Source organism: Leuciscus leuciscus (assembly GCF_965113295.1).
Source record: "Leuciscus leuciscus genome assembly, chromosome: 1".
In the NCBI taxonomy this organism is placed as follows: domain Eukaryota; kingdom Metazoa; phylum Chordata; class Actinopteri; order Cypriniformes; family Leuciscidae; genus Leuciscus; species Leuciscus leuciscus.
Window position 1 is genome coordinate 76,550,120 of NC_138725.1, and position 27,765 is coordinate 76,577,884.

A 27,765-nucleotide genomic window follows, 5' to 3' on the forward strand; every position below is an offset into this window, starting at 1 on the left:
CTGGTCGTACGATGTTTATGACGTCATTGACATTTTAAAAGACTTTTTAAAGCAAATAAGTGACTCTAAAAAATCTAACACCCAGCAATGTGTAATTTCTTTGCATCTCCTTTCGAATACAACATTCAAATTACTAGACAAAAAATGATATCCTGAGAAAAGTGGATTTTGAGAGGTATAGCGCCATAGACCTCCATTCATTCTGCACTCGTCCTGTGAGCGCCCTCATGTGGATCTAGAGTGGAACTGCAACCAGTTCAGAAGCCGGAAGTTTACTGAGAGTGGAAGTTCTCCCCTTATTAGACATTCTCTGGTGATTGCCTGTCGCACACCTCTGAATGAAATTTAATGACTTCAAGGCTGTAATGTGATTGGTTATCAAGGCACACATGATCCAAGTTAGCCGTTACACTTTCTCCAATGGTAGAGCCACGGACTCTCGTATCTCCCAGTGTATTAGGAGATTTGTGTTCTCCCCAGTAAACAGGGACGTTCTCATAACCAAAACTAAACGTTTGGAAAATGTTTTTCGAACAAAAATGTTGTTAGACTACATATCTCTCAGTCTCTTCTGTTATGTGTAGTTATGTCTTTTAAATATCATTGTTACACACAACAAGGACGATAACTATAACGAGATAGCCTATAGTAAATCATTTTAAATATAAAAGATAGCACAGCCAACACGACGAGTATAACGGTAATGACAGAGAGGGACGATATCGCTGGAATCACAATCCAAATCCAAATGCTTTAAAAAGCTCAAGCATTTAAAGTGGCAGACGACAAACTTATAATAAACAAACTTATGGCAGTGTTGTCGTCCGCTGGAGTGGACACTAATATTGTTAACTTAATAGTTATTGCTCTTGGTGTGAATTTGGCTTAAATGTGACTGTCCTCCAAAAACAGCAAAAGTTTGAATTCTTGGAAAGTCAAATGATATGGCTTAAAATGGCACTTTTTTTTTTTTTTTTTTTTTAAGGCTGCACTACTTCAACATTGCAGGTAGTTTTGTTTGTTTGTTGGTTTAGTTTACTATCTACATTGGGACATTGCATAGATTTATATTGCTTTTATGTACATCTAGTTATATACAGTACACTTAACCCTAACCCACATCACCGGAGGGTGACTAAACTGTGAATGACCAGTAGATGGCAGTGTTGTGATATTTTTGAGTATTTGGGTATTTTAATGAACAGATAGGGGGCAGAGTAGCCTGTACAACCTTCAACATCAGGATCATCCCGTCATCATTTCCTCTCATTCAGCAATGCACTGGATACTTGAGAACAGATATGCCATAAAAATACACAGAAATAGAATTGTAATTTTTTTTTTTTTAAAGAAGAAAGAAATACATACACCCTGATTTAATATTGATTTAGAACAGGGAGTCTTAAAACTATTTTTTTTTTTACTTGGTTTGGTTGTAAAGCATTTGACAAGGATCACATGGTTCAGTGCAAAATGAAACCGTCCGCCCAAAACAATCATTCTTCTGTTCGGTTTTTGATTAAATCAAGGACGTCTTATTCCATTATGACCTCTTCTTCTCTTTATGAATGACTCTTAATCAACACACACACACACACACACACACACTAACAGCCTCCTGTGACGGGACACTTGCTTTGAGTTACGGCTGCGTTACAAGCCCTTTCTGTAGCAATGCTAGTAAATGTCACTGGCAGATTAAATGACATCAAATGACACTTTTATTTGTTTACTCAGGTGCTAAAAGTCACAACAAACATGTGAGGAATACGTTTTATATCTGTTTGCCATTACATTGATATACAGTATGATTGATATAGGCCAAGCTTTTCCTTAAAATCTGCTCTTTCTTACAGGTATGATTGATCTTTAGAGTGACTTCCATCAAAAACATCAATAATTTAGTTTATTTATATCAGTTTAGAGTGTTTTATCATGTGAAACACACTTTAGCAGGATCATGACTCTCATTAGACATCTGACTGTACTGATGTTTAGACTGTGAGCATTAATACACAGATATAGGAAATCTGAATGGCATATTAAATAATTACGTAAGAATCTGATGATATATCAGAATCTCAGTAGTTTTGTGTTTCCTTATAGAGACCCTATTAGAAGCCATAGACATGCATACACACACACATTTCTATAAACAGAGAGAGTGTGAGAGAGACTCTAGAGATTTGATCAAGTAGGTTCTCTAAGGTTCTCAGGACACAGATAAATGTGTGTATCGCAGCCGCTTCATTTAGATCTGTCCTGGACCTTTCAGAAAAGGCCATTCTCAGGCTGCCGTCCATTAGCACCACACACTCGCATCCATTAGGCTGCCAAACTCACAGCAAGACTCATTTAAAGGGCCAGTGTACAGTTTACCTCGGCTAGAGATCAAACTCAGACACATTTATGTATATATTTATTGTACATTATTATGTGTTGTTTTATTTATAACAATATATATTATAAGTGAGAAGGGCAGGGGAAGATTTGCAGTGAATAACTGGATAGCATGGATTACTGTTATAATACTTTTATGGTGTTTTTTGATAGATGTGGTTGTATGGAACAATCTTTAAATTATCATTTTGCATTTGTAACGACTTCAGGCTGTGTAAATAATGACAGAAAAATTATTTTGGGGTTATTAAGGGCAAATGGGGTAATAATAAAGCAAGCAGATGTGTACTTCAGTTATTGCTACTACAGTAAAATCATTAATACATAATATATAGGATCTCTTTTAACTTCTCAGTGTGAGTTTTCACTTTGTTTAAGTACATTTTTGTAGATAATACATACGTTTTACCACAGTTTTATTGTACCTATTAAAAGTGCTGCAGGGATGACATACTTTTTAGTCCAAAACCTGGAAAGGATTTCCGACACTTACACACACACATTTTCTTCCTGAAATCAAAATGTTTTTTGAATGTGTTTTTGATTAAATATACGTTACGTATTCAATGACATAAAATACTTCAGTGATTTTTAAAGGCTTTAACTTGTTCTAGAAGTATCTAAATGGGAAAGAGATTGTCAGGGACAAAGTTGTCAATTTATTGAAGATTATCATGATGAACAAAACGTGTAAGAATCATAAACTTTTGAGAGCTTATTTTTGTTACATTTTTTGTTCTGATGTATTTGCTTTTATTTTGACATCTCTGCTCTGTTTAGTTTCCGTTTCCTTGGTTTCCCTCATTTGTTTCTATAGGTACTCATGATTATCACCTGTGTCTCATTTAGTTCCTTGTTTGCGCTTATACACTGTACAGCCCTGTGTTTTCCTTTGTGTTTGTAGGTTATTGTTGACACACAGCATGGTTTCTGCTCCTCGTTTCTAGTGGTTTCGACTGCAATAAAAACTGTTTTTCGAAGACTCCTTGTCTTTCCTGTGCATGTCTAACGACACTTACAGTTTTCTGCAATAATAGAAAAGCCACTGGAAAAAATCCTATTGGGTTTTAGTCGAGGAAACTTCACTTTAAAAAAAGTTGTGGCCTTTTATATTTTAAGTACAATCAACTTAACTCAGTCATTTCAACTTAAATTACATTCAACTGACTTTTAAAAAATGAAAAAAAGTTGAAAATTGCTTAACTTATTTTTGATGAGTTAATGTAAAAACATATGTTGTCATAACTTATTGATCATATTAGTTTTTTTTACAGTGTGATGCTCACTTGTGGGTTGACCTACAAACAAAAAAACCTAATTACTGCAGCGCTTTATAACAATGATCCTCTGCAAGTTTCCATGTCGTTATCGACATTAACAATTTTTATTGCATTATATATTTTAGTGATTTTGAGCAAGCCAGTCCTCCACCGATATCAGCTCATATACACTGTAAAAAAAATAATATGATCAACAAGTTATGACAAGATATGTTTTTACATTACTTTAACTCATCAAAATAAGTTAAGCAATTTTTTTAAGTCAGTTTGATGAATTCAAGTTGTAATGAATTAAACATCCAAGTTGATTAAACTTTAAAAAATTAAGGACACAACTTGTTTTACTGTGTACGGTGTAGCTTTTCAAATCAAGCCTACACCCTTGATTCATGTGTGTGAAATAAAGGGTCGCTCCATCTGTGTGGATCACAGATGCACTAGAGACTAATACACACATCTATAGCGCAGAGAGACACAGTGTGTGTGGACTGAGGCGGATCGCTGTGTCTCATTCAGACTGGACTGAACCCCTCATATTACTCAGCATGCATAGTGTGCCACCAACACTTCCTCCATCATAAAGCTGCAGACATCCATGTACACACACACACACACACACACACACACACACACACACTGCTGCCGTCTGGCTGTTCTGTGTCACGCTTCACCTGTTCTAATAGGCGCTTCTGGCAAACAAAGTCATGGCAGTCATTAGAACAAGCCACTGTAAATGTCACCTGTTCAAAGCTATAATAATGCCGCCTACAGTCCGTTCCAATTTCCCCTTTCCTGTTTGTATAAAACAAACTGTTTGGGGTTTGCCAGCTATCGGCGCTTTTGTCCATGTCGACTCGTGAAATTGTTCAATGCTTCCAAAGCGAGTAAAAGCGCAGTGAGACAAACAATTGCCTAAAATAAATGTAAAAGTTGAATGGGTTGCATGATGGAGAAAGGGAGGAAAGAGAAGGGGAGGCACTGGAAGAGTGACAAGATACTTTCCTCCCGTCCCCCTTCTCAAGGTCTCCGCTGGAGTCGGGTGTCCAAGATCCTTCCCACAATCCAACGAGGCACTATAAATTCCACTCGACCGCACCGGATGCGTTTCTCTCTCCGACGACTTTTACTGCGTTCCCACACACTGAGGTGGTAAAAAAACGATTGATTTACACACTTGATGATAAATATGGCAGGCTAGTCACACTGTGGGCAGTTTTATCCACCATGGCCAGACCGGGATCAGATCTCTGATGGGCATTTCCCGAAGGAAATTGCTGACAAACGCATGGCCAGTGTTCCTGAACAAGTGCAATGAAGTAAAATTAATGTGCGTGAGTAAAGTGGGGTGAATAGGGAAGGATAAATGTTAAAAAGGTGTTACACACCAGTAAACATCCTAGAAAAGCAGGGTTCTTCGCATTGTGTTTGATCCTGTTACATGTCTAGACGTGTTTTAAAGGGATATTTCACCAACAAATAAGAATTCTGCCATAATTTACCCTTATTTCATTCCAAATTGTACTTACTTCGTCCATGAAACACAGATTGAGATGCAATGTTTACAATACTCTTTTCCATATTGTGATGGGTCAAGCTCCAAAAGGTTTTTAAAAACACACCATAAAACACCATAAAGTATAAAACTGGTGCACTTTTAGGACTTACAGTGATCATATGATGATTTTTAACATTTTCCATTTCCTTTAATGTGTAATGTATCTGTTTTTGCATGTACACGATCTGCAAAGTTACAGAGAACACTGATCCAGACCTGCCTAAATCACCTCGATCCGAGTCCGGATATCACTTCCTCAAAGGTCCACATCACAATGTGCCATAATAACATAATGCCACCCAAAGGACCAGCCATTTATGATCAATGACTTCGACACGTTTCTTTTTTCCTGCTAACTAACTGACTAATACGATTTTAAGCCTCTTTTTGTTCACTAACGTTTAGTCGACTATTTAGGGGCAGCCCTAGTGTGTTTGATTATATGTTGACTGTTTAAATGTGCGAATATTGTAAGGGGTGTTGTATTTCCAACACACACTTGAGGTGTTTGGCCAATCACAACGCACTGGGTCAGCTGGCCAATCAGAGCGCTCTGAGCTTTGTGGAAGGAGGGGCTTGGTAGAAATCGGCTCGTTTCAGACAGACTGGGAAAAGAGGTGCTGCAATAAGTGAAAAATAATGTGTTTTTAAACATTAAAGCATGTTAGTCTACACGTTTAAACCTAATAAACAAAATAATGAACTTTTTAAAATAGCATCATATGACCCTTTTAAACGAATAATCTATTTAAAAGGTTTGTTCATCCAAAAATTACAATCTTTGGTGACATGCTTCATGCTGCAATGCATGCTGGGAACCATCATAGAATAAAACTCAACCATGGCTCCCAGAATGCATTGCAGCGAGAAGCTTGTGACCATTGTATTGACCAATATTGCTGTATCACCAACACTCTTATGTACGTCTTTGTATTAACAACTTACATGCTTGAGAAATTGAACTATTTTCAACTCAACTAATTTATATTGGACTTTTATAGTATAAAAATATACTGTTGTCAATTATTCCTTACATATTTTTTTTCAATATATTTAAGCCATTTAATATATTGATCATAAATGACACATTTTTAATATTTGAGTGATTCCTTTAAATACTGTTAATTACTTTTCAATTCTTGTATATAATTTACACCCATGAGGATGATGTGAATTCCTGGTATTAAAGTGAATTTATGGCTCCGTTCAGTCAGAGATGGAAAGCAACGTTAGCAAAGCGCTAGTCAGTACAGTGCACAATTGTCGCCGTGTCTGACTCTGCTCTCATGTCTCTCTTTAGGGCTGTCTGTCTCTCGGAGGTTCACAAACGTGTTTGGCAGGCTCTCCTTCTGGCAGCTGGGCACAATGGTTTGGCATGTGTCTCAACCAGAATATGCTTCATTCTCCCACAGCCAGTGTAATTCTAATTTATGAGCTCGAGGGATCCATCATCTTCCCAATAAAAGCCATTTAACAGATGATTCCAGCTGTCTCTGATTGCATTCGAGTTGGGGCCGAGTCAGGGGACAAAATCCAGGAATGGTTTGGGTTCAATACAAGTCAAAATCCATCATCTGACGCGCTGCCACCAGTTGCCATAGAAAATAAGGTTGACTTGCCCTTTAGTTTGTAGAAATAAATACAAATCATGTTTACAGTAATTCACTTACAATGGAGGCAAAAGGAAAAAGGTTAAAGCAGAAATGTGAGGCTTGGTAGAGCGATTATATTTATATTTCTGTACAAAATGTGTTTTGTGCACATTGATTATTTACACTAGCAGTCAAAAGTTTTGAATCTGCGGTTTTTAATGTTTCTAAAAGAAGTCTCTTCTGCTCACCAAGGCTGCATTTATTTGATTAAAAATACAAAAAAAAATTGAAATATTATTAGAATGTAAAACATCTGTTTTCTATATGAATATACAGTAAAGTGTAATTTATTCCTGTGATCAAAGCATCATTACTCCAGTCTTCAGTGTCACATGATCCTTCAGAAATCATTCTAATATGATGATTTGATGCTCAAGAAACATTTATTATTATTATCAATGTTGAAAACAGTTATTTACATTTTTATTTCAGGATTCTTTGATGAAAATAAAGTTTAAAAGAACAGCATTATCTGAAATCTAAAGCTTTTGTAATATTAAACACTACCCTTCAAAAGTTTGGGATCAGTAAGAATTTTTATTTTATTTTTGGGGGGAAAGAAATGAAAGAAATCAATACTTTTATTCATCAAGGATGAGTTAAACTGATCAAAAGTTACAGTAAAGACATTTATAATGTTACAAAAGATTATATTTCAGATAAATGCTGTTCTTTTAAACTTTATTTTCATCAAAGAATCCTGAAATAAAAATGTAAATAACTGTTTTCAACATTAATAATAATAATAAATGTTTCTTGAGCATCAAATCATCATATTAGAATGATTTCTGAAGGATCATGTGACACTGAAGAGTAATGATGCTGAAAATTATTTTAAATTGTAATAATATTTCACAATATTACTGTTTTTACTGTATTTTCAATCAAATAAATGCAGCCTTGGTGAGCAGAAGAGACTTCTTTTAGAAACATTAAAAATATTAACGATCCAAAACTTTTGACTGGTAGTGTACATAACATTAATATTATTCTGATTAAAATGTGTCTACATTCAACGTTAAGGACTTTTCGTTTACTTTAAAAAATGATGAACCTTATGTGTTGGGTCACCACTTAATGTCCAACATACAATCCAGAAAACCAGTTGAGAACCAGTGTGTTATAGATTCATTCGGTTAATGGCTGCCGTTTCCATTTCGCATAAACATTGTGTAGCTGAGCTGAGATTAGAAGTGGCCAATGAAAGGTCAAAGGTTAACAAGGGCAGGTTTAATCCCTGAGCTGACTGTGTGCGCAGCTGTGCAGGGAAAGAGGAGAGCGAGAGCTTGAGGGAGTGAAGGACAGAGACAGACCGAGGATATGAGCGTAGTGAAGGTGCAAACAGAGAGTGTGACCTCTGACCCCTGAGAAAGAGTCACATGCTCATCTCAGCAGGACACCAGCCTCTTTCAGCACGTCCCCTTCACACTGATCGAGCTTCTGGATTGGTGACCATTCAGACGTGTGCATTTTACAATAGATTTTAATCAAACATTTTAAATAATTTTCTTATTTTTGAAATTTCATATCAATCTTCATTGATCTTTTGAGATAAAAGAGCTTCACGACAGTGCTAGACAGTTTTCCTCAAAATGATCCAAGAGTAAATAATGTGTGTGTATTTATATATAGAGTATAATTATACACAGCAAACACACATATAATATGTAAACACAAAGTTTTATTTTGGATTCGATTCATCGTGATTAATCGTTGCCCAGCACTAACACATAGCATACTTGTTGGCTCATAATGGCCGGGACCGGGACAGTTGGATCATAAATATCATCACCCAAAACCAAAACCAAAACCCAATATTACTTGTGTATATTACATGGCTTGGTTGAATGTAGAATGCGGTGTGTTATTTCTTGTTATACCATGGTCTGGGTGAATACTCGATTCTGATTGGCTGCAGGGTGTCCATTAAAAAGTGATAGAGGACACCTAGTAAAGGAGTTCTGGTGAAACTGACTGTTTACCGTTCGAAATTAATAAATAAATGCGCTGGCTACATCATCAGCTGTGAGTAACCATAGCAACAGGCAGTAAACTGAAGGGTTCTACGAGCTGAGCGGACTATAAATATCTCCGGTTGCTAAATAAACGTCAGGCGTAACCAGGGAAACCAAGTTATTGTTTGTAAAAACTTTAGATTTCGATTGTAAAACTAATTAAAATATAAACGAATGTTTTAAAAATGTGTTATTTGGCAAGTGACCATGGTATAAGCGGGTTAATGCCCTTCGAGGTGTCCATTGTCAGGTATTAATGGACCTCCGCTGCGCGTCGGGCAGTTCACGCCTCGCCGTCGTCCATTAATACCTGACAATGGACACCTCGTCGTGCATTAACCCTTACATAACAGACCGCTGCGAAGTATAACACACCGTTGCCATGAAAAACAGAGCGTTGCTATGGACGCAGGATTCTAACCGTGAGACGGAACAGACTATTTTCTTTAGCGGAAGCAATACAGTCGTTTTTAAATCAATAAATTCCTTTTTAAATCAATATTTTGTGTCAAATTATTGATTTATTTGGTAGGTAGCCATGTAATAAGCGGGATAATGTAGAGCGAGGCGCCTGTCGGGGTTGTATTCGCTATAACAACCGTCTCGCTCATTATCCCTTACGTATAATATTAATATATACAGTGCCATTCAAAAGTTTGGTGTCAGTACGAATATTCGACGATGCATTCAGTTAACCAAAAGTGACAGGTTTTATTTTATTTTTGGAGGGAAAGAAATGAAAGAAATCAATACTTTTATTAATCAAGGATGAATTAAATTGATTAAAAGTTACAGTAAAGGCATTTATAATGTTACAAAAGATTATATTTCAAATAAATGCTGTTCTTTTGAATTTTCTATTCATCAAAGAATCTTGAAATAAAAAATGTAAATAATTGTTTTCAACATGGTCTCTTGAGCATCAAATCATCATATTATACTGATTTCTGAAGGATCATGTGACACTGAAGACTGGAGTAATGATGCTGAAAACTCAGCTTTGATCACAGGAATAAATTACAATTTAACATATAGTAACATAGAAAACAGTTATTTTTAGATTGTAATAATATTTCACAATATTTTTTTACTGTATTTTCTGATCAAATAATCACAGCAGAAGAGACTTCTTTAAAAAAAAAAATCAAAGATATTTTGAAAAAAACATACAATGAATTTAAAATTGTCGAACCATAATAGACTTTTTTGAGTTCTGCAAAGAGAAAGAAATTCATACAGGTTTGGAACGACATAGGATGAGTAAAAGTTTACATTACATTACATTGTGTGCATTACAAATTTACATTTTTGCTGAGTTCTGCTGTAAATGCCATGATGTGCAGAGCGGTGGTCAGAGGGGGGCAGTGTGGACGAGAGGAACGAGAGAGGACACACTGGTCTCCTTCAGCGGCCCGAAGACAGTGTACAGGTGGTGCAAGTCAGGGCTCAGTTTACAGTTTTTCTCAAATGCTAAAACACATTTCACAAACGTTTCCTCCATGTTCCCCAATGTCTAAACACAACACCCTTTTCTAAAGCTACATAAACACAACCACACCTTCTCACTTCAAAACTCAAACTTTCACACCAAAAGAGCAGCTCGAAGCTTTCAAAAATGTAAACACTATACACATCATTACACACTACAGCAAAACATTTGAAAACACAATGCTCAATTTGTGAGAAGGTTCTTTGTTTCATAACTGCCAATGCATATTTTTAGAAACTTTACAGTAATGGATCTTCTTAGATCTCTGCAGAGGATTAGGCATTTAGATTTGTGAGTTTCATATAAAGAGTATAAATCTATAGTAAATTCTGCATGTACACTACTGTAACACAACTCAATGCAAAAACAGAATCTATTGCACACAACAGTACTCTTGAAAACATGATCAGGGTGTGAAGTTTTTTTATTTACTTTATTCACACCACACACACACCACAATCACTGTGCGGCATCATGTCGCTGAGCTGCATCGGGCCACATCACCTCATCCACATCGCAGGCTATATTGTCTCTTGCCAGGCACTGCGGGAAAAACGCCCTGGAATGGCGAATCCATCCTTGGAAGGCCTCCACTGGGATGTCAACACAGGCCAGCTCCATTGCCCCTTAGGAGGTTCTCTCTAGTGTATGGTTGTCTGTCATAAACCTTCCATCTCCACGATGACAAGAACTCCTCTATAGGGTTCAGGAAAGGGGAGTAGGGTGGCAGACAAACGTTTAAAAAGTGGTCACTGTTGGTGGTGAACCACTCTCTGATTTGGTTTGTTCTGTGGAAGCGTACATTGTCCCAAATGATCACATAAATGTGATGTGTGGGCCCAGGATGGTGTTGTTGGCAGTCCAGGAGGATGTCTTTTAGCTCCTCTAGGAAGGTGAGGAGACGTTGGGTGTTGTAAGACCCAAGGACAGCATGCCGGTGGACAAGCCCCTCCGAACCCATGGCCGCACAAATAGTAATATTACCCCCCCCCGTTGGCCAGGAACCTCAGTGATGGCTCTTTGGCCAATGATGTTACGGCCTCTTTGCCTTCGTTTCTGCAGGTTGAAGCCAGCCTCATCCAGGAAGAGGTACTCATGAGGTCTGGCCATCGCATCCAACTGTAATATCCTCTGTGAAAATGTGAAAGTGCACAGGTGTTCAGAACAACAGTCAATCATGTAGCACAGTATTGTCCAGAAGTAATGTAGGCCACTGAGCAACACAGTATGTCCACTAACTGTACTGTGAACATGGATGTATACTTACTTGCACATACTCGTAATGTAGGTCTTTGTGTTGCGCAGAGTTGCGCTCAAAGGGAACCCTATAGACCGGTTTCATCCGCATCTTTTGGCGACGGAGAACTCGATCTATTGTGGCCAAGCTGACTGTGGCGAGCACGACGAGGTCGAGGGCCGTGGGAGGACGGCGCGAGGCCGGTGGCGCGATTGATAATGAGCGACACGTGCGCGACGCACCGGTCTCGCATCTCTCACGGAGGAGCGGAAGCACAAAGGAGGAGCGACGACAGTGAAGAGCGAGAGAGGACAGGCCTGAATTTTATTTGATGTGTTTCTGTTTTGTGTAGCCAGCAGTCGTCCGTGAGGGGCTGCTGGCTTTTACTTTCATTTTTGTATTTGTTTATTTATTTATTAAAATGTTGAATGTTCGCCGGTTCCCGCCTCCTTCTTCCCATAACATCCGTCTGAACCTCGTTACATTGGTGCCGAAACCCGGGAAGAAGGAGTGACACGCTGTCGGAGAGCCCTCGCTGCTGGGGGGGATCGCGGTGCTGAGGAGGTCGGGCAGCACGAGGGAGCGACGGCCGCCGATTGCTGCCCGAGGCGATGGTGCTGGAGCGATGGAAGATCTGGTAGGACGGAGACCTCGACACCGTGCTGCTGGATCGAGGAGGGGTGGCTGCCGTCCAAGAGGGAGCGGAGGAGTCGCTCCCGTTCGCCGTGGGCCGGAGCCTGTTGCCGTCGGCCATGATGGGGGCGGAGCAGGGAACGGGAAACTCGCTGCCGGCTGCCCTCGACAGGAGGAGTCACCGCCGGCCGCCAGGAGGCGGAAGAGCGTCGAGCCGTTCCCCAACGAATGTCCAGTACCATCGCATGGCACCGCGAGTGACTCTCAGCCGGTTGAGGACCAAGCGGCAGTGTGTCCGGGAACCGGATCAAGATTATTATTTTTTTCCTCTCTCCCCTCTCTCGTCTCTGTCGCTCCTCGTGCTTCCGTTTCCTTTCTCTTGTACCTCGTCTATCAATACCCCCAGCCCAGGTATAGCAGCCGCCGTTATCGGTCCCCCCCGGGGAGGGGGGGAGGGGGGAGGGGGGAGGGGGGGGGGGGGAGTAGGCGCAGTCGCGTGGGTGCCCCCCGGCCTGCGAGGGGTGATGGGGTTATGTGGCGAGCACGACGAGGTCGAGGGCCGTGGGAGGACGGCGCGAGGCCGGTGGCGCGATTGATAATGAGCGACACGTGCGCGACGCACCGGTCTCGCATCTCTCACGGAGGAGCGGAAGCATAAAGGAGGAGCGACGACAGTGAAGAGCGAGAGAGGACAGGCCTGAATTTTATTTGATGTGTTTCTGTTTTGTGTAGCCAGCAGTCGTCCGTGAGGGGCTGCTGGCTTTTACTTTCATTTTTGTATTTGTTTATTTATTTATTAAAATGTTGAATGTTCGCCGGTTCCCGCCTCCTTCTTCCCATAACATCCGTCTGAACCTCGTTACACTGACATCATCAGTGCTCTCAAAGTTGACATTATCGGCAATGACTTTGTCTCTGATCTCCCGGAGTCTGATGATGTTGTTCTCACGAACCATATCCACAATGAGGGTTTCTTGTGCCGCTGTAAATATGGCAACCCTCCCACCTCTATGTGGCATTCTTTCAACTCTAAAGAAAGAAACATGTGTTGTCAATTGACATGTTTTACAATACAGTAACAACTGATTTGAAACCAATAGACTACTTTCACAGGCTTGTAAATTTGTATTGTGACAAAGAAAGCAATAGAGTACAATACCTGTTGTGTTGTCTGAATGCCCTGATAATGGTGGCCACGGTGAACCTACTCAGGTTTGGACGGACTCTTAGTCCTGCTTCAGCCATTGTCATGCCATGGACAATGACATGGTCAATGACTGTTGCTCGCATCTCGTCAGTAATGATGGTGCGAGGTTGTCTTGCTCTCCCTCCTGGACCTTCTCCTCTCTCTTGTTGGCCTCCTCCTCTTCCTCATTGGCCTGTTCCTCTTCCTCCTCTGATTTGAACTCCTCTTCCTCGTTGGCCTGCTCCTCTTCTTCCATGGCCAGCTCTTCTCCCTCCTCTGACTCGAATTCCTCTTCCCCTGACTCTGCCTTCATCCATTGTGTTTGCTTGGAATCTTCAGCAAACTGTGCACTCTGAACTTGCTTTTATACAGCATTAGCAACAAGTGTCTTCAATTTTGAGTCGTTGTGTGTAATGAATGACGCCAGGTGTGTTTATTGTGTTCAAATATTGCTGACTGTGGCAAGCATTTTGCATCACATGAGCTTTCATTTGAGAATATGAGCAGAGTTCTTTTGCAACTTGTGTTTTAGCAAGGAAAAATGTGTTAAGATTTATGAGAACGGAGGATTGTGTTTTGTGAATTGTGTCTTCATGTGAAATGTGTTTATGATATTGGAAAATGATGGCTAGATTTAGTAAATGTGTTTAGACAACTGGTCATTTGGTTTAGAGGATTGGCTTTTGTGTTTTAGCATTTGAGAAAAACTGTAACACGTGTGTGTGTGTGTGTGTGTGTGTGTGTGTGTGTGTGTGTGTGTGTGTGTGTGTGTGTGTGTGTGTGTGTGTGTGTGTGTGTGTGTGTGGTGTGTGTGTGTGTGAGAGAGAGAGAGCTGGGGATGGCGTATCACATTACATTATCCTCAGAGTCTCCAAGGGTTAAGAGCTGTCGGCCACTGTACTCATTAAGTCCTTCAGAAGAACACAGTAAATCAGAGAGGAGACCTCAGCTGCTCCAATCACCCAGAGTGTGTGTGTGTGTGTGTGTGTGTGTGTGTGTGTGTGTGTGTGTGTGTGTGTGTGTGTGTGTGTGTGTGTGTGTGTGTGTGTGTGTGTGTGTGTGTGTGTGTGTGTGTGTGTGTGTGTGTGTGTGTGTGTGTGTGTGTGTGTGTGTGATTGGGTAGGTTTAGGGGTCGGGTTAGTGTAAGGGGAGAGAATATACTGTTTATACAGTATAAAAAATCTGTCTAAAAATGTCTATTTTAAACATGAAAACACAACATTTTGTTCAGTTTGTACCTCTGAATAAAAATGCTGTGTTTTTTTTCCTCTTTATTCTCATATATCAGACTATGTGAGCCATAAAAGCCTGATGCATCAAATATGATCCTCAACAACAAAACACACATGCAAACTTCTTTGTCAAAAGGTTCAATAAACTGATCCATTTAAAATAATTAGATTTTTCAGACTGCAGTCAGATGTAACAAGTTTGTATCAAAACTAGGTTGTTCTCCAAATAATTTTATTTTAACCCCTTCTCTACATTTTATATAAAAAAATAATAATAATTAAAACAAACAAAAAATCCTCTGTGAATCTTTATTGATCCAAGATAGTCTGCAATATGCATCATCAACAGCTCTGTCTGAGACCGAGGTTGTGAGTGTTCCTCTGGATCCGGAGAAGACGAACGGTTTGGTGATTTTGGCAGGTTTGGCAACAACTGACCCTGTTTTACACTTCACACTGAGCAGCAGTTTATGGAAACACAGCGCTCTCCTCTTCACCCCTCCAGACCCAACACACACCGCAGGGACACCGCTCATACTGTGGCTCGTGTGTGAGGGTGAAGCTGCTGTTCCTCTGTGTGTGTGTGTGTGTGTGTGTGTGTGTGTGTGTGTGTGTGTGTGTGTGTGTGTGTGTGTGTGTGTGTGTGTGTGTGTGTGTGTGTGTGTGTGTGTGTGTGTGTGTGTGTGTGTGTGTGTGTGTGTGTGTGTGATGGGTAGGTTTAGGGGTTGGGTTAGTGTAAGGCGAGACAGTATAAAAACCATTACGTCTATGGAATGTCCCCATTTAGATAGCTAAGTAAACGTGTGTGTGTGTGTGTCCTCAGCTCTCTCACTCATTAGAGCTCAGAATGAGCCACCTGTGTGTCTGAGTTGGGCAATAACCCCATCTGCCACCACACTAATCTATGACGAATAAGAGAGAGAATATGATAGTGACAGATCATTCATCACAGACAGAGGAGAGTGATATGTGTCCCAAAACTTTTTCATTAAAGCCCATGTTGCAGGTTAACCACCACTGTCGATTAATGGGTACATAAATCACTCAAGATATGTATATCATTTTTAAAATGTCTCAAATTTTTTTTTTTTTTTTACACAATTCGGTGATGACGTCACGTTGGGGAGAAGTGGAGGAAAGGTAGCCTCAGCCTGTATTAGAACTATGGAGAATGAGTGGAGAGTTGGTGAAGTGTCCTGGTGAGTTGCTATCATTTAGCAACAGGGCAATGAGCACTGGAGCTAACGTTAGTCTACGAGCAGCAGTGCACAATAACGACACATATATCTATTTTTTTTTTTTTTACTGTCATTGAATAGCACCGAGTGAAAAATCAACGTTTTCTTTATATAGTGGCAGTGATCATGACGTTAGTTCAGATAAGTACCGGTAACCTTTGTCATAGTGTCGTAGTACTGGTAAACTTTGTCTTTGTCATCTAGAAATAGAAGGCATCATGCTAGCTATATGGGCGTTTCTAAGCGTTTATCTCTTCCTCCGGTGAAAATGTTGTTGCAAACGTAGCCGCCGTGTGTCTGTCGCTGTGTTTGGCAGGTGCTTGTGTAGGCGGTGCCATCCCATGGAAACTGCGTTGGAAAGCTTGTGCTGTAGGGAAGTGAGTGCGTTTTGGTCGCTGGTCGAGTTTTTACACCCAGCACAAACACAGTAGTTCACCATTGTCAATCTACCTACTATATATTTCTATCTATTTATCTATCTAGCTGCTAGCTATCTATGCTAACGTTATGCTATCTGGCTGTCTGCCTATCTCTCTCTATACTAGCCTATCTATCTATCTATCTATCTATCTATCTATCTATCTATCTATCTATCTATCTACCTGTCTGTCTGTCTATCTATATATCTAGTCTATCTATCTATCTATATCTATGTATTTATCTATTTATCTATAATCTGCGCTATCTGAATACTCTTGTCTACTACTCGTCTCTCTAGTCACTCTCAATGTTCTCAAGGCGGGCTTTGGTAAATTCTCTCCCCAACATGACGTAATGCAATGCATTGTGGGGGAAAGGAGAATCGTTGCAAACCGCTGTAAGATAGTACCTACTTTTTCGTATCATATTCCGTTTTGTGATACCCAACAACATAAAATACAATGGATAACAGTTTAAATGTTTATTACCAACAAGCAAATTGCACAAATTCGTTGAAAAATTAACCCTGCAACACGGCCCTTAAGAGCCAATATTTGCAGCCTGGAGATTTTTTTTTCTTTTTCTTTTTTTATCAGAATGTAATCATCAAAAAATATGTTTCTTCAACTACAGACATTTCCACGTGTAAGAGGTTGTTTCTTAGTGACTTTTGTAATTGCATCACAGAATTCTATGTATGTTTTGATTCTGATGCAACTTCCATTCTCATCCTTCTTGATCATAGCTTTATACTTTCCCACCTTGAAAGAGTTTTTGGTGTGTCAGGGACAGTTTAAAACTGGTTTAAATCCTGTTTTACTGACCATTCCCAGTATTTCTATGGTTCCAGGTCTGACATTAGCTCTGTACTCACTGGTGTTCCTCAGGGCTCAGTTCTAGGCCCTTTACTTTTCCCAATATTTATTTATCATCACTTGGGCATCCTCTGTTATCACTTTTATGCTAACGATACCCAAATCTGGTGAAAATCTTGATGTTAGTTTTCTTTCTTGTTGTATTTCTAAGATAAAAACATGGATGAATAATCATTTTCCCTGCCTAAATAGAGGTAAAACCGAATTTATGCTTATAGGTTATACAAGGTTATATAGGTCATCAAATCCTCAAAGCTGGTTCACTGACTTTGTTTGTTGATGCCTCTGTTTTGGAGACTCAAAGTAAATTTTTGTGTACAGTGCTTTGAGAAGCTGCTTTTAAAGGTGCTCTATAAAATAACGTTTATTATTATTATACAGATTATTTGTTGCATTGTCCACTGTCACTGAAAGCGAGAAACCTTTCGCATTTCTGCAAAATACAGTTCATTGTTTCACCTCTTGAGTACAAAGACTGGTTTAACAATGCAACAGGATGGGCTACATCTAATATTGCCAATCAAGAATCACACGGTCAACATTTGGCACAATTACTACAGCCCAAAACCACACTTTATGCCAAATACTTTGTCAAATACAGCTGTTGATACACAATACATGTTAGAATTAAAATAATTACAGTCCCTTTTGTTTGTGTAGATTAAACAGCTCTACAGAAACTCTTGATATAATTGTTGTTTCAAGTTGTGGAGTTGTTGGGAGTGTTTGCCTCAGTGTTTTCAGTTATTTGACAGCTACCGTATAATAAACCCATAAAGGTGCAGGCCAAAGTTGGTACTTGTGATGGAGAGTCAGTGTTGCTTCTTCATCCCTCAAAATTGTGTCCTCATTGTTCTTTATATCATGCATGTTATAATTGTCCATGTGGGTTTTTACTGTTACATTTCCTGTTGTTAGAAAAGTGGGCCTAAGTGATGGGGAAATGCTCATTTTAACCAATTTAGGAAATATCAGTTGTGCAAATGACTATTTGTTTTTCTCTTTGCCTGTATGTTGTATTTATTTATTGTTTTTAAACTCTTTGTCTGAACTATCATTGAGGGAACTTGCTGAAATGTTTAGAGACAAGTTTAACAGAACATGGTATGTTCCAATTAACTAAAGGTGGGACAATTATGCATTTAAGCGTGATCAGGAGTGAAGCAGGGGAACAGAGAGTGGTTTTGAAAAACTTTCTCACACAAAGGTGTGAGAAACTTCCGTCTCCAACAGTTGGTGAGAGAAGTTAGTGTTAGTTTTAGTACCTCAACAGTGTTCGTTTTTAGACTGTTTTTCTAACCTTTGTTTTAATTTTTGCTCTTATTCACTGTTGAATGGACCTTTTGCACTTCCCTGTCTTTAAAGTATTAGGGCCCTATTTTAACGATCTGAAACGCAAATATCAAGCGCGAAACGCAAGTAACTTTGTGGGCGGATCTCGGGCGCTGTTGCTATTATACCGGCGGGATAAATGACTCTTGCGCCCGACGCAAATCTGAAATGGGTTGGTCTGAAGTAGCTTCATTACTCATAGGTGTGGTTTGGGCATAACGTGAAATAAACCAATAAGAGCATCATCTCACATTCCTTTTAAGAGCAGGCATGCTTGTTCCATGGCGGATTGCTATTATAACGGCGGATTTGCCAGGCGCACGCCAGGAGCGGTTCACAGCCGAGGAGAGCAACATTAAAGGGATACTCCACTTTAAAATGAAAATTCTGTCATCATATACTCACCCTCATGTTGTTTCAAACCTGTATGAATTTCTTCTCATTGACTTCCATAGTATATATTTTTCCTACTATGGAAGTCAATGAGACCAGAAACTGTCTGGTTACTGACATTCTTCTAAATATCTTCCTTTCTGTTCAGCAGAAGAAAGAAATTCATACAGGTTTGAAACAACATGAGGGTGAGTATATGATGACAGAATTTTCATTTTAAAGTGGAGTATCCCTTTAAAAGGGCCGTAAAAGACAGAGAAGTGACATTGTATGGGGATGGGAGAAACCCACCCAAATTAGCTTCGGTTAAACAGGCGTATAATAATTTGGGTAAATGTGTAAGCTACACTGTAAAGAGGTTGCTGTAAATTTTACAGTAACTTACTGGCAGCTGGATGCCAGTAAGTTACTGTAAAATGTTTTACAGTATTATTACTGTATTTTCACTTACAGTATACTGTACCATTTACTGTAATTGCATTTACAGTATTATTACTGTATTTTCACTTACAGTATACTGTATCATTTACTGTACTTGCATTTACAGTATTATTACCGTATTTTCATTTACAGTATTAGTATTGTTTTTTGTTTGTTTTTTTCATTTAAATTTTCTTTTTTTAATTTATGTTTACCCCACCCCCCAAAAAATCACAATAACTCACAAACATTTGTCCTTATAATATCCTTTTTAATCGTTGAACATTTTGTTTTAGAAGTACAAATTACAAATCTTGACCTTTAGGAGCCACTAGCTGAAGAAAAAAAAAGGCAACATCTCCAAAGTCCATAGAATTAATCTCCTGGTGACCATTTATATCTGTAGCATGGCAAAAACGTACACACACTGAAAAGCAAAACAGGCCTTAAAACAATAAAATACAGTCAAAGTCAGTGTTGTGTTGTTACATTTCAGTAATTTTGCCAGTCAAAGTTGACAACCTCTCTGATGAGAAACACTGAGGGTTTCAGGCTGATGCTTTTCTTTGGACCTTTCCAGATTTCCATCTGATCTGTGCCTTTGGTGTTTGGTGCCATCAGGGTTGACTCTCAGAATGAACCTGGAAACACAAGCAGGGAAAAAATATATAATTTTTTCAGACCGGTGTTGGCAGAATTTTCCCTAACCCTCAAACTTGATGCTGCATGTACTTTGGCGTTAATAAAAGCACTACATCTGATTCTGAATCCACCTACAGTAGTGGTGGGGGAAAAATCGATTCTGTTCAGTGTCGCGATATTTTGCGCACGCAATTATATTGATACAGTAGCGCAAAGTATTCCAATATAAGTTATAAGGCTGTGACGGTGGCAGTTTTTTTTACCACTGCGGTGGTAATGGACCAACTACCTGCAGTGGTTGGGGGGTTATTATGAAAATTGAAATAAAAAAATTTAGTTTATTCGAGCAAAAAAGTCTTTATTTGAGCAATTCCGTCAAAGAAGCAACACAAAGCCTGTAAAGCATTCAAATACATATCAGTAAATATTAGAAACTTACATAATAGAAAAGTTAAATCTATATAAAAAAAAAAAAACTTTCGTTTAATACTTCCACACAAAGACACGTGATTCCACATGAAGCCATACCGCTCTGTGCTTTGAGAGGGATGACACGAGGAGGAAAGAGACCATCGATCTATTTTCTGATATCTTCATGTTTTCTACTTGTTGTAAAAGGTATGAAAAGTGAATTTAATCTTCCACAAGGGCAAGACATTTAAGCTATGTTTGAAATTGCGCTGCCAAAGAGAGCGAAACTAAAAATCAAATAAACTTGACGCGCCGTACATGTCTAATAACAAGCAAAAACTGTGTTGAAATGAATCTGACGTGCAAGTAAAAATGTAGGCTATCTGTCCTACAACGTTTTTCTACTTTACCACAGTAAAGAATGTGAATGTAATAGGCCTAAATAAAAGCGAACCAAGGAAGAAACGTTTATAATCCCCTTCGAAAATCGAGACGTAAATGAAGATTTTGGGAAAAAAACAAGGTATTAAATGCAGGGATGAGTCACAATTTTTGGATATTCGATTAGTTTATTTAATTATAGAATTATAGTATATCGAATAGGTTGTGTAATTATTCTCTAAAATAAAATCTCCATGTTTTTGGTGCTAATGCGGTGGTGACGCGTTCATATAATTACGTTCTGTAATAAGGTCCTGTGTCCTGAATGTTCAAGGACAAAGTTTTTGCACTAGCCTCCAGTAAATGTGTAGAAGATGTTCACAGATTTAATGTGACATTTGTAGTGAGTTGAGCAGTCTTATTTTTTGTAATGTCTTTGAATAATATGGGGGACATGAATCGCAATATATCGCAGAATCGAATCGCAATACTTGCTGTATCGCAATGTTAGGAAGCGCAATAATATTGAATTGTGGCCCAAATATCGCAATACTATCGAATCATCAAATTTTTGCCAATTTCCACCCCTAACCTACATGGGATGGTATTACCCCATAATACATTACATTAAAATCATTAAAGCTTCATTCTTTTTCAATATTCCTGTAGCTTAGATTTCCAGGGAATGGATAATTTAAATTAAACTTAATACAATGTAAGTTGCTTTGGATAAAAGTGACTTCCAAATGCATGCATGTAAATGTAATGTAATGTAAAAAAAATATATATATATATATATATATATTGGTTTACCTGATTCTGCATTCGACAAAATAGACAGCTAATGCTGAAGAGTCGTCTGTTAGCAGTTGTAACTGGATGATGATTCTGCCCTTCATTGTCAGCATCCATGTTTTTGCTTTGAGAACAGACTCTCCTGAAACAGATAAAGTCACAGCAGCCTTTTAGTGTTATAGTTTACAGAAAAAAAAACTAAAATACAATAACAGAACTTATTACTAACAACAATAACATGTGGGGTGAAGATGAGGTAAGATATAATGTTGTATGGTGTTTATAGTTTTTAATCAATTAAACAACATTAAAAATATTAGTTAGCAAAACTTTGCTATATTGATAATGGTATATTGCTAACCCTTTCCTCCTCCTTCTCCTCTTCCTCCTCCAACGTCAACCCGTTCTGTGTATTAGTGGAGAGCGTCAGCAGTGATGTACAGTCCGGAGGGAATGGCCGCTGCAAATTCAAAATAAAGAACAGAAAAGAACATGTTTGCCTGCTTAACTAATGCATAGGCTACTTCAGCTAATTTAGTTGATGTCATCTTACTCTCCTGTAGATGTTATCACCATTACGAAGGCAATCACAAAAAAGACTCCAAAATACACCTCCGACATTTCAGACGACATAATTCAGACCACAAACTTGAAAATAAAACAAAAGATGAAATTAACAATGGTGTTGGATAAAGGGTTAGTTTACTCAAAATTGTAAATTCTGTCACCATTTACTCACCCTCAACTTGTTCATAACTTCCATTAAATTATTTAATGTGCTGTATACAAAAGAAGATATTTTAAAGAACATGAGCAACCAAACAGTTACTGGTCCCCATTGACATCCAAAGTATTTTTTCTATTATAGAAGTCCATGCGGACCAGCCACTATTTACCAACATTATTCAAAATATCTTATTTTATATCTTAATAATATCTTATTTTACATAAATGTTCAGACGAAAGAACTTCATGCAAGTTTAGAACACGTTGTGGGCGAGTAAATGATGACATACATAATTTTCTGTTTAAGGTGTACTACGTTATCCCTTTAACTAAGTTTTACTCAGTATTTACGCTGTACATCTGCCAAAAAGTTGTGAAAGAGGAGACAGAACATACCAAAATTATTATGCTTCTCTGTTTAATAAGTTTACTTCGGCTAATTTAGGTGAAGGTGACCATAACGTTACATACCAGTTGATGTTATCACAATGAAAAGGCTCCAACACACTCCATCGTTGCAGATGGCATTATCCAGATCACAAACCTGAAAATAAATCATATAGGCCTGCGTGAAAATATTGTTTAAAACCCGCACTTTAACAAGGGTTTCGTCTATCTCACTTTACCTCAGTATTTCACGTTGAGTTCGCTGTTAGCTCGGTTAACGTTACCGTCGACTCCGCCCGCCTGATGAGCTAACTTGCGTTAAAGAGGCAGAGGAACACACAACCATTATTTTTTATAATGAAAAAATAAAAAATAAAAAATATTTCGGCTAATATAGGTGAACTTAACTTACTCACCAGTTAATATTATCACCGTGACAGCGACCCGGCCGACAGTCAGGAAAAAAGACAGTAATAAAGGCACCAAAAAAAACATTCTGACGACAGTCAGGAAAAAAAGACACTAAAACCATTCAGACGAAAACAAAACGATACATCATGTTAGTTTGCTGTTAACATAAGTAAAAACATTTGAAAATGTTTATTTTACATAAAATAGAAATTATATACTAACCTTTTTGGTGAGTTACATGATCTTTTGTCCGTGCATTAACTGCCACTTCACCCCTCAAAAAAACACTTGAAAAGAAATCCCTCTTGCCATTGGTCAGTTTTTCGCGGGCAAGTTCACTACTGTAAATTGATTTACAGTAGTGAAGAATTACAGTAGTGACCCTATATTTTCCCATAATCCTTTGCTGTTTACAGTAACATACTGTATACATATTTTACAGTATCTTACTGTACATATTACAGTAAAATACTGTTCAAATTACAGAAATCCGTTACAGTGTAGATTTGTGCCTATTTTTTCACATCTTCATGGACACAACAATGATTTCCCTCGTGTGTTAATATTGTTCCTTGTAATAATGTATGGTTTTCTAAAATGAGAACTGCTGTGTCTGTGTATAGATGAGAGAATCAAAGTGTATGTGCGTTGTGCACACGCTACATTGATTATGGCCAAGCATGCGCCCTTAAAATAGTATAGGTATAACATGCGCAACGCGCCACTGACTTTAGACTAGGTTTTTCCTGGTCAGTGGAGGAATTGTTTTCTGAAACTGCAAAATAGCTCCAGGGAACATTTGCGCCGGAACACACCTCCTCTTTGTGCTGAACCGCCCCCGGGAGTGCAAGTTCATTCCCTAATTTATTGACGTGCGTCTGTGGAGGGAAAAGTCCGCTTTGCGCGGGTGCAAAATAGGAATGATACATGTGTCGGTGTACAAAGTCAATTGCGCTGGGTGCAAGATAGGGCCCTTAAACTTCCTTTGTAATGACCTTTAAACTGATGCCTGGTGTGATCCTCCTTGTGACCGCTTGGGTCTCTATCACAGTACTGTGTCTGTTAGGCCCGAATGAGGAATTCTCAATAGGAATTCTATATATTATATATATTTTTTTTATATATATCTTGGTCATTTGTGCCACTTTCAGTGCCATTTTTGACCTGGGCTCTCGTCAATTTCTGACTCTGGACAGAACAAATACAGGCAAGAGGGAGAACAGGACTGAAAAACCAACATGAAAACCCAGGAGAGATAGATGTAGGGAAAGGGGGAGGAGAAACAAGCGGACGGATTGGCACAATGAGCTATTGAGCAGATCTAAGTGCTCTCATTGAGCAGATGTGGTGGGTGTCTCTGAGCTGCGTGGCACAATCGCTCGCAGTGATCCTGAAGATATGGAATTCATAGGGATAGAGGGAATAATAGCTTGGATGAATTCCAGAACTCCTCCAACGTGATTAGGCTTCTGTGCGCATGTTAAAAGGCCCTTGTGTGGCGACATTTAGCTGCTGTTACCATGACGACCGTGACATCATCAGTCACCACAAATAAGAGGGAATGTGTTAAATGATCAAACAATGCTGGGCTTTTTTTAGACTACACGTACAATGCAGATATGTCACATTAAACGTGGGAGAGAGAGAGAGAGAGTTCAGTTATGAACCTCTAGAGGGCGCTGGCTAATCGGTCCTTAACATGGATTCTGCAAGCGGTCACATCATTACCGCATGGCACAAGCTGATTGGCCTCTGTTGATCCTGCAGCCAATGAGATGGCTTGCTCTACATTTAAAAAGTCTGGTTCAGGGTTTGCTGTAGGCTATCACTGTTCCTCCGAACCCCTCCAGCTCCACCTGCCTAGATCTGTTACGGGAAAAGCAGAGTTTCTGTAACGTTTTTTCCATCATGGTGACAAGTGGAGCATGATATTTGTTTGAGAATAGATAACATTAAATGTTATTTAATGCTGAAATCATCAAGCAATTGTTATGGTATAATGCTATCAAAGTGTTCTGTTACCAATGACATACGTCTGCTAAATGACTAAATGTAAAAATTGGCTTGATATTGGACATTAGCACATTTAGTCGTATACAAAGTCGTATACACTTTAGAGACGGTCCCTAAATGTGCGAATGTCCAACATCAAGCCATCTGTATGCCAATCTATCACTGGGAAACGCTCAGCATTAAGCTTTGCGCGTTATTCTGAGTCCATCTGCTTGCCTGCGAGTTTGGTCTTTTACATCACTGTAGTCCATTAAGCTACGTTAAGCGTTGTATATGTCCAGCAGGGGAATCCTGAAGTATTGAGGGAAACCCTAATAGCCTGCATGCAGCACATTGCCACAATATAAAGTTAAGGCAACTAAACAACCAAGAGAAATATGTCAACCTCAAAAATGTAACATTGGATCTGTATATCCGCATCGGGGAATAACATTATAATCTCGTTCACGGTAGAGAAAGATGCATGTAGGCTACACAGGAAAAGTAACCGTGAAGACACTGAATTTAACATAAAACAGCCGTCATAATAATCACAAATACACTTACATTGCTGTAAATGAGTTTTATGAATGAATGACTTGTTCTAACTGTTGCTGGTCTTCAACACGCGCTTTTGCACCATCTGCCGGTGAGGTAGACTAACAGCAGATGGAGAGTATGCTCGGCAATCTACTGCTTTTCCTGCAATTCCTGGACGTCAATGTTGAATTTACTGTCGAATTTGAACCACTGAATTTGTGGAAGCGAATTTGCAAAGCGAAATAAAATGGACCGAAAATTGCCTGTTGAATATTATTGGTTGTATTTTTAAAGAGTTTGAATATTTTGGAAGTGAAATATGAAAGGTGAATATGGATTATTGAATTTTTAATAATGAAAAGGTGTTTGAAATGTTTTTAATTGAAATATTCACAGCTTAAATATTCAACCATGTTGAATTTCAGCCCATAAAAATGTAAGCACTAAAAATACAATGCATTAAAAATGCAAGCATGGTTAATGCAATGCATATTTTTTTTCAAGTAGTGCAATTCAACAGGCTTTTTATTTCAAAAACATTTGACATTATTCTACTTCCATAATAGAGCCTATTATCAAGTTTGCATTTATTGAATTGGCTAGTTAAAGCTTTCAAAGTTTCCACTTCTAAAAATATTTAAGTTGAGATTACATGGTCATTTTAAGGTTAATGTATTATTTCGCTTACTTAAATATTTCAAGTTATGAGCAATTGTAATGCATGAGTACAAAATAAAAATCTGCCAGTTCTGCTTACTTAAACTTAAGTAAGCTTTAAAAATCTTTATGTAAAAAATTATTGCCTCAAACTTTTTTTCTTTTTTTTTACAGTGTACCTTGCTTGCTCACATAATAGTGTATCTATTAGCAGTAGCAGCTTAGCGGATCTAGTCCGCCAAGACCAAATACATTCACTGCCATATTCAATACCATGCTAAAACTATTCCAAAGAGTTGTCATGATTGAAATATATATATATATATATATATATATATATATATATATATATATATATATATATATATATATATATAATATTTCATTATAGTACAGTAGATGTGATTGGTAGATCAGTCTTCATCAGGGATTTGGCAAATAAACATGATTTTTCTAAAATTATGCTAAATCACACTTGCTATAACAGGAGCCAGATCACATGAGCTCCGCCGTCTGCACAATCCATCGGCTGTTCGTTTGCATGAAGTTAAACTCGGTTTATTTTTACTGCATTGCTAACAGCACCATCTCTCTTGTTGTCACCACAGAACCTCAACAATTGCGGCATGAACACGTTCGCTGGCTTCCAGTGACGACGCACACGGAGGATGTTGTGTGGAGATTAATGTCTGGTGCTCCGTCTCTGAGGCCTTCTGACCTTCTCTCAGGTTACTTTACTGCTGACTCAGCAAGACACACACACACACACACACACATAATGAGCAAATAGGCTACTCACACAAACAGAAAAAGTATGAAAACTGCATACATTGTGCTAATGATTTTGTTTCAGCTGCTACTAATAGCAAGAGCAAATGTGTTGCATGACAGAACAGATAAAGAGTGATATAAATGTGAATATGAAATCATAGCAGTTAGTAAAAACACCTGAGAAGAGGAGCTATAGGAGAGAGTGTGTGTCTCTGCCAGTATTTACTCAGGACTGTAAACAGCTCAGAGTGCTGTGCAAACACAGGAGGCATGAACATGACACACACCATCTCCAATCAACCTCAGCATGAGCGGGCGGGACGGGGCACGTTTCTGCTCAACCAATTATAGGCACCAAATGTTTGCGAAAGAAAGCAAAAGCCCACATGGCAAAATAAATTTTTCTCCTATCTCATTTTTTTTTCTTCTTCACCATGTCCCGTAGGGGCTCTGTAGACAGATCAGAAGTCCCAGCGAGTTGTTTTTGCAGCAAAAAAATAAATAAAAGAATTATAAAAATAATAAAAAAAATAATAATAATATATAATTTTTTTATATATATATATATTGATGGGATACTTCAGGATTTAGCATTAAGCTTTGTATCAGTAAAAAACCCGTAGTGTTTTCGAATTACCGTGCTTTCCACCCTCACATCCCCCTGAGATGAGAGATTTATGTATTTTTTGTCTGGA

The 27,765-nt window shown here is 38.6% G+C and overlaps 1 protein-coding gene and 1 long non-coding RNA gene across 6 annotated transcripts in view; both read right to left on the reverse strand.

Moving 5' to 3' along the window:
- fscn2a (fascin actin-bundling protein 2a, retinal) overlaps positions 1-27,765 on the reverse strand; it is a 71,081-nt gene that overhangs the window by 17,609 nt on the left and 25,707 nt on the right. The gene's annotated exons all lie outside the window — the stretch shown is intronic.
- On the reverse strand, positions 19,600-23,625 carry LOC309496237. Of its 5 annotated transcripts, none has more exons than XR_014205076.1 (7): positions 23,333-23,625; positions 23,116-23,221; positions 22,939-23,007; positions 22,784-22,856; positions 21,948-22,234; positions 21,605-21,728; positions 19,601-19,998 (listed from the first exon to the last, which is right to left on the reverse strand). It is a non-coding gene; the product is annotated as an uncharacterized lncRNA (long non-coding RNA). The 5 variants fall into 5 exon arrangements; XR_014205077.1 differs by having other exon boundaries at positions 22,939-23,011; XR_014205075.1 differs by having other exon boundaries at positions 19,600-19,998; positions 21,948-22,365; positions 23,116-23,625.